The sequence below is a fragment of the Peromyscus eremicus genome, unplaced genomic scaffold (genome assembly GCF_949786415.1).
Source record: "Peromyscus eremicus unplaced genomic scaffold, PerEre_H2_v1 PerEre#2#unplaced_67, whole genome shotgun sequence".
Classification (NCBI taxonomy): domain Eukaryota; kingdom Metazoa; phylum Chordata; class Mammalia; order Rodentia; family Cricetidae; genus Peromyscus; species Peromyscus eremicus.
This window is the reverse complement of record NW_026734308.1, coordinates 944,442-951,858: the sequence shown is the minus strand read 5'-3', so window position 1 is coordinate 951,858 and position 7,417 is coordinate 944,442.

Below are 7,417 nucleotides of genomic sequence, written 5' to 3'. Positions count from 1 at the left end.
CTATGCTGTAGGCCCTAACACACCAATCATCAACCAGGACAAAAACTCAAATACTTTGTCACCAGCCAATCTGATCTGTACAAACTCTTAAATGAGACTCTCTCAGATAATTCTAGGTTGAGTCAACTTAAACACTGAAGTTAACTTTTGCTTTTTGCAGCCTTGTGGATTCATTTTTTCTCTTTACTGGAAAAGATGCCTATAAGTATATTCTGTAGAGCTGTTTTGATGGTCATAAATTCATTTTCATATTTTTAGCATAATTTTTTCTCCTTCATTTATGAGAAGCAGTTTTGATGGGTACAGTAGTCTGAGTTGTCATTGGTTGTCTTTAGAACTTGAAATACAGTTCCAGGCCCTCCTGCATTTTAAAATCTCAGTTGAAAAATCTGTTATTCTGACAGAATTTTCTTTACATTTGACTTGGTGTTTCTCCCTTGCCAGTTTCAATGTACTTTCTTTAACTAAAATTTTATGAGGAAAACATACTTTGTGGTCTTGTATATATGGTGTTCTAAATTCCTCCTTTATCTTAACTGGCATCTGTTTGAACAAAATGCAACCTAGAGAAAAAAGTGTTAATCTATTTTACAACTCCAAGTTACAGTTTCTTTTTGATGAGAAGCCTAGGCAGGTAATTAAGGCAGTGTGTTCACAGACAAGAGTAGAGAGACAGTAAATGTTTGCTCTTGCTTTCTTGCCCTCAGTTAATATTCTCTTACCTTATGCTTTCCTGAACCCACCTGAGTAGAGAATGGGGCAGCCACAATAATCCTTCACCTTTTACATCATTAGTTAACAATCAGGATAATCTTTCATTGATATACCCACAGGCTTATGTGATCTAGATAATTCCTCATTAAAAATCTGTTCCAAAGCAGATATAGGTTTTGGCAAGTTAACAGTAGGTAATTTTAATGTAACATCTCTTAGATTTTTTTTTCCATAGAGTGACAAATATCTTGGAATTCCCACTCATATCTTCTTCTTATATTATCTTTGTTTCCTATTGAATTGTCACACATCTTTTACCTTGCCTTCACACCATGATATATTTTTCTTTTAAATTTTTCTTATTTTTTGTTATCTAGTGTACATGTGTGCATAAGTGTCTGTGTGAGTACACACATCTCACAGAACATTTGGAAGAACCTGAGAAAAACCTTGTGGAGTCAGTTGTCCATTTCTAATTTATACAGTTTACAGAGACTGAGGTCTGGTCATTAGGTTTACATGATAAGCGTTTTACCCGTTGTCATGTCATTACCACACCATTCCTTTTTGTATCACTATTTAATTCATTTACAATGTATTTGTTGTGGAGATCATTTTGTGCTACTTTATACTTTTCATTTTACGGTATAACTTATTCTTTAAAATTATATTATCATAGGAGTTTGACAGATGGCTCTGGCCAAAAGAACTTAATGCTTTTTAGAAGAAGGTGCTTTGTTTCCCAGAGCCCTCACAGAATGGCTCACTACTTCCTGTAACTCTAGCTTCAGAGGAAACCAACACTCTCAGGTCTGTAGACACACACACACACACACACACACACACACACAGAGAATTTTACTCACATAAGAACATATAAACGTACAAAAATAAAAATACAATAAACCATTGAAAATTTATTTCTTTATCCACAAGTTTCTAGAGATTTGTATTTTCTCCACATATACATGTTTAAAATCCCCATTCTCTTTCTCCTTTTACTGCTCTCTCTCTCTCTCCTCTTCCCCTACACCCCCCTCTCTCTCTCTACCAGTTTACTTATGTACCTCACTCTGGTCATTAATGTAATTATTAATGCGATAATATAACCTTGATACATACCTTCATTTGATTTCACTCAACAGGTTGCTTTATTGATGGTAATCTTCCTTTCTGTCATATTATGAGTTGCCATGCTTTACATATTTGTAACTGGAGCTTTCAGACTTCCTCTGGAAGTTTTCCAGGTGGCAAGAACACACTTGACTGGTTATTGAATATTACACACCACTGACACTAAAATTTTGTGGTTGTTTGTTGTGGGTACAGCCACTAGGTCTCAAAATTGATACCTTTCTATTCAAATGTAACAAATAATAAATTTACATACGAGTAGGATGATGTAAGTATTAATTGGGTGGAGATGAATAGATCAAAAGTTCAAGGCCATCTTTGTTTATGTACCAAGATTGAGGACAGCTTTGTGATGGGGGAAATGTCTTTCTGTATGCTGTGAATATGTGTTGCTCCAACTGGTTGATTAATAAGTTATTTGGCCTATGGCAAGGCAGCTTAGAAGCAGGCAGGAAGTACAAAGAGAGAGACAGGTAGAGATGCCAGCAAACTGTCCAAGGAGCAACATGTGTTGGGACGCAGGTAAAGCCACAGAACATGTAAAGATATATAGATTAATATTTATGGGATAATTTAAGATTATCTACCTAGAAAAAAAACTTGAGCCATGACCTTGCAGTTATAATTAATATAAGCCTCTGTGTGTTTAAATTGTGTCTGAGCGGCTGTAGGAAAGCTTCAAGCTACATTTGGTGCCCAACATGTGGCAAGAGTTTCCACCCAAAACTTGAGAAAGCTTTTTAAAAAAAGGATTCTAAAAGGATGTGAAAACAGCTTCCTAGTGTGTCTGTGTGGCCAACTGCTGCCTGAGGGCTTGAGTATGGCAGGTTGGTGGTATTTGGGCTTGACCAGTAACATAGCAGATTCCCCCCAGAGTATACAGAGACATCTTCATGCTGCACAGTGGATTTAGTTTTTGCTAGTACACACAAAAGAAAAAAGGAAGAGGCTTTGGGCTACACACTTCTGGATGGAAGCACAGACCCACGGCCTCTTGGAGTCAGTGGAGAGCATGGCTCCCAGAGACAGTGGTGAATTATCTCCACCCTGTTGAAAAGCTGAGGTAGGCAGAGTCTGAAAATTCAGTACTAGCCACTGCAGTTTAAATCAATAAATTCACAATGAGACAGATTCAAATGGGATAAACCCTAAAGAGATTACAGTGAGTGTAAAAATAAACATAGGCTTGGAAGAGAAATGAAAAGGAATATAGTTATATAAAATAAAAAGTTTTAAAAGTAAAGTCTTTAAAGAGACAGTAAAAGTAATATAAAAAGTGAGCCCCATAAACATGGAAATCATACACAGAATTTGGATTATATTGTCATTGGGATTTTTAACTGCAGAAAGACATTTGATTATATGGGAGTCTAAGTTAAACCAATATATGTATTTTCAAGGTATTTTGACTTCAAAATTTGGATCTAAGGATACATTGCTTTGGAAATGAGGCTCTGCTTTTGTTTCCACAGAAACTAAGAGGCTATGGATTTGTTCCATATTAAGATGGTTCAGATTTGATCAAGCCAGACATCATGAACTTTAACAGATGGTACCTATCATGAAAGGTTTTAACCAGGCTACCCAGGACTTGAAAATTATCTCAAATTTTCTCAGGATTCCCCTAAGATTACCAGCACCCACAACCAGCATGGATAGTATAAGAAGCTACTCCCAACTTCCCAAAATATTGTTTATAAATGTTTATTTTTGTTTAAAGCAGGTTGATTATAAATGCAATTTCTTTCTAAAGAGGAAAAGAGAATGTTATAGTTAAGATAGGCTGAAAGGGTAGATTATTGTTTAAAAATGTTTTACATTGCTATAGATTTTAGTTTATTGATACAAATTTAAAATTAATTTTGTTATGCTGTATGTATATTTATACTCTTTTTGGAAGTATTTTGTTTGTGCAACTCATTTAAAGTTGTAATGTATCATTAAGAAATACATATTCATAGTTAATCATCTATGATAATCAAACTTGTAGTCATTTTAGTTGTCTAGATATACATAGATATATTTCAATTATGTACGTAATCTTCATACAGTTCAAAGACCTACAGAATATGGCATTTAAAATGTTTTAAGAACTTTGACTTTCTGGACATTGAGACATGTCTGCTCCTGGCAGCACCAATCTACTTCAGAGAAGATAATGGGCCTTGAAGAAACTCATTATGAAGTTTGCTATCTTTGCTGCAAAAGTTAGCCACTGCACAAAAAAAATTGCCCTTGCCTTGACTGTTAGAAAATATGTTGTATAAAGTGGACATCCAGGACCCATAAAAGGTGACCACTGAACTTTGCAAAATAAGATGGTTCTTCAGGTTTCTACTTAACGGATGAGACTGTCAGACATTCCACAGGACACAAAGAAGCAACTGAGAGACACTAGGCTTATAGACTGAATAAGGATGCCCAAATTTTGCATGTAACTGTCCAGGTAGCCAGCTCTCTCTGTCATTCTAGATTTTTGGAAGTTGCATACAATGTATTTCTTGTTAACTTAAATAATATATCCTTCTGGGGTCTTTGATGTAGTTGAAGACTAGATAGTTCTAATTATAATTTTCCTTGGTTATGATAAAAGATAAATTACATATGAAAACTTAGACTCACAAATGTAGGACAGATAGATAATTTTCTTTAATTTTACAAAATACAAATAGACTAGATATTGTAACTGTAATTATTCCTTGATAGCTCATTTGTTATTCATAATTTTAATAGGTTAAAGTTAAAACCTTCCATTTGTTTAGACAGAAGAGGGGAAATGTCATTCTGTATGCTGTGAATTTGTGTTGCTTTGATTGGTTGATAAATAAAGCCATTTGACCTATAACAAGGCAGCTTAGAGGCAGGCTGGAAATTAAAAGAGACAGTGAAAGACCCCCTAAAGGCAGTCTTCCCTCAGGAGAGACCCTCGCCCAAGGAACACACCGAAACCACGAATCAGATGCAAACAGCAAGAGGCTTTATTCAGGAACACGGGTACCCGGGGCGACACAGTCTCTCAAGAAGCTCAAGGGACTGGCGCGCCCACGGGCTGGAGCAGAGGGTTTTTATAGGGTCGGGGCAGCCGAAGCTCGGGTACAGAAGCAAGAAGCCTGGTTACAGAGTTTTGATTGGATGATGCAAATGAGGCCAGGTTCTGATTGGATGATTCAAATGAGGCCAGGTTCAAACCCAGGTCAGCTCGTGGTTTCTCCCCGAGCTCGCCACGCCTAGCTCCTGTCTAGGGTACAGGGTGTTCTTCTGACCTTTTAGTTCCTCGCTCTGGGGCCAGGTGGCTAACCACAAATGTTCTGTTTATTCCATGCCCGTTAACTGAACTCCTCAGTGCCTCTCAGGCTTTCTTCAAAAACAGCTGAGCTAGGCTATGTTAGGCGGGGAGGCTGGGGGTCTTTCAACAGGAAGAAGGGAGAGAAGAGATGCCAGTGAGCCATCCTAGGAGCAACATGTAATGGGATGTAGTTAAAGCCACAGAACCTGTGGAGATGAACAAATTAATAGTTATGGGATAATTTAAGATATAAAAAATAGCTAGCAAAAAGTTTGAGCCATGACCATGCAGTTATAATTAATATAAGCTTCTGTGTGTTTACTTGGGAGATGCAAGTGGGAGAGATGTGTCCCTACTGCCAGCAGGTCAGGACACAGGAAATCTTCCAACCACAGCCTTGTTGGCGTACACTTTGTAATTCATGTCCCCAAACAAATACCTTTTAAAATAACTTCCAAAGCAGAACTGCTATTAATTATTATCAGTGTTTCTCACTGGCTTATTTTTGGTGCACTCACTAACATGCTTTTGGTTTTTTGGTTTTGAGACAGAATCTGTTGTATCCCAAGTTGACAAGAAATTCATCATGTAATTGAAAATTACATTGAATCCCTGGTCTTTGGGCTCTCCCTTCTTAATTTTGGCATTACGTATGTGTGACACAACATTTCACTTGGCTTCTAGCTTTTCTTTTTATGCATGTATGTATTAGTGTTTATGATGAAGCGCATGCAAATGTGAAAATGTAGGTGTTCTTATGCTAAAGACAGATGATAATATCAGGTGTTGAACCTTGATTTCTACCTTGTTTGAGACAATCTCCTTCTTCTTGTACATCCCTGTGTGTGGCAAACTGGCAGGTCCTAAGCATGTAGGCAATCTCCTGTCGCCACCTCTTGTGTCATAGAAGGGGTACTAGGTTTAATAAGACAGGCCGCATCACCATGTTTGAATGGTTTTTGAGGATCCAAACTCAGGTCTTGTGACATACAAGGCAGTTGATTTCCATTGAGCTATCACATGAGCTGAGCTTTCAATCTCTTTAAGTGACTTAATTCTCTCATATATTATGCAACTCACTTTATCTCTACACATTCTCTGTAGATCATTTATCACCACTAGGTTTCAATCAAATCTTAGATTCATTGAATTCATGTATCCTACTTCTCTGGCACTGGCTTAAGTCTTACCTTCTCTCCTGACTTAATTCAGTTGGTTCTTGAGATAATGGGGAACATTATCAGCTCCAGACCTGACTCTCCTGAGCAGTCAGGGTACCTTCCCTTCTAGGGCTGAAGTGTGCTAGCAGCTCCAGGTCTGGCTTTCCTGAGAAGTCAGAATACCTTCCCTTCCAGGGCTGAGCTGTCTCATTCAGATCCAGCCCTCAGAGCTGTCCTAGCATCTCAAGGTATCTGGGAGACCTTCCCCTCCAGGGCTGATCTGTCCTAAGCAAGTCAAGGTATCTGGTATGCCTCCAGGGCTGAGTTGTCCTAGCAGCTTGAGGTATCCCAGATACCTCACCATCTAGGGCTGAGCTTTCTCATTGCAGCTCCTGCTGTCAGGGCTGTCCTAGCAGCTCAAGGTGTCACCTGACTCTGTAAATAGTAAAGATACCTTTCCCCCAGAGTTGCAAAATTCATATTTTGGTGCCAAAACCTGGATCCAAACCCACAGAGTTGCAAAACTTTTTTACAATGAATCCCATCTACCTAAGGCTTGTGAAAAACACAGAGCTTAAGGATATCTGTTGATAGGATTTATCCTACAGCCATTACAGAGCAATACATCTTTGAATTCTCACCAGTATACTTACCCAAATGAACCACCAGAATGGCACCAGTTTTTATGCAAATAATGATAGAGGAAATTTTACATTGTCTTATCCCTAGATAAAAAACAACAACAAAAAACAGGTCAATAAAGGTAGGTTCAACTGCCTCAGGAGGGGAAATCCCATATTGGTTGTTCAATCCCAAGTGCTCATCTAAGGACACATTCACATACAAACAGAACTAAATAGACTCTGTATGTTATGTAAATGTGTGATCATATAAACATAGCATTGAAAATTAAAGAAAGGATCATGAATATGGGAAAGGGAGGAAGGCAATGGAGGGGAAAAAACGAGGCTGAGGTGCAGTGAAGGCACTATACTTATCAAAAACTATCCCCTCTTTTAAAAAAAAAGATTGCACATGGCAACTTTTTTTTCAGGGCAACATTTTTTATGATCTCTGTAAATTTTTTGCACATTTGAAACCATTGTGAATGCTTAATTGTATT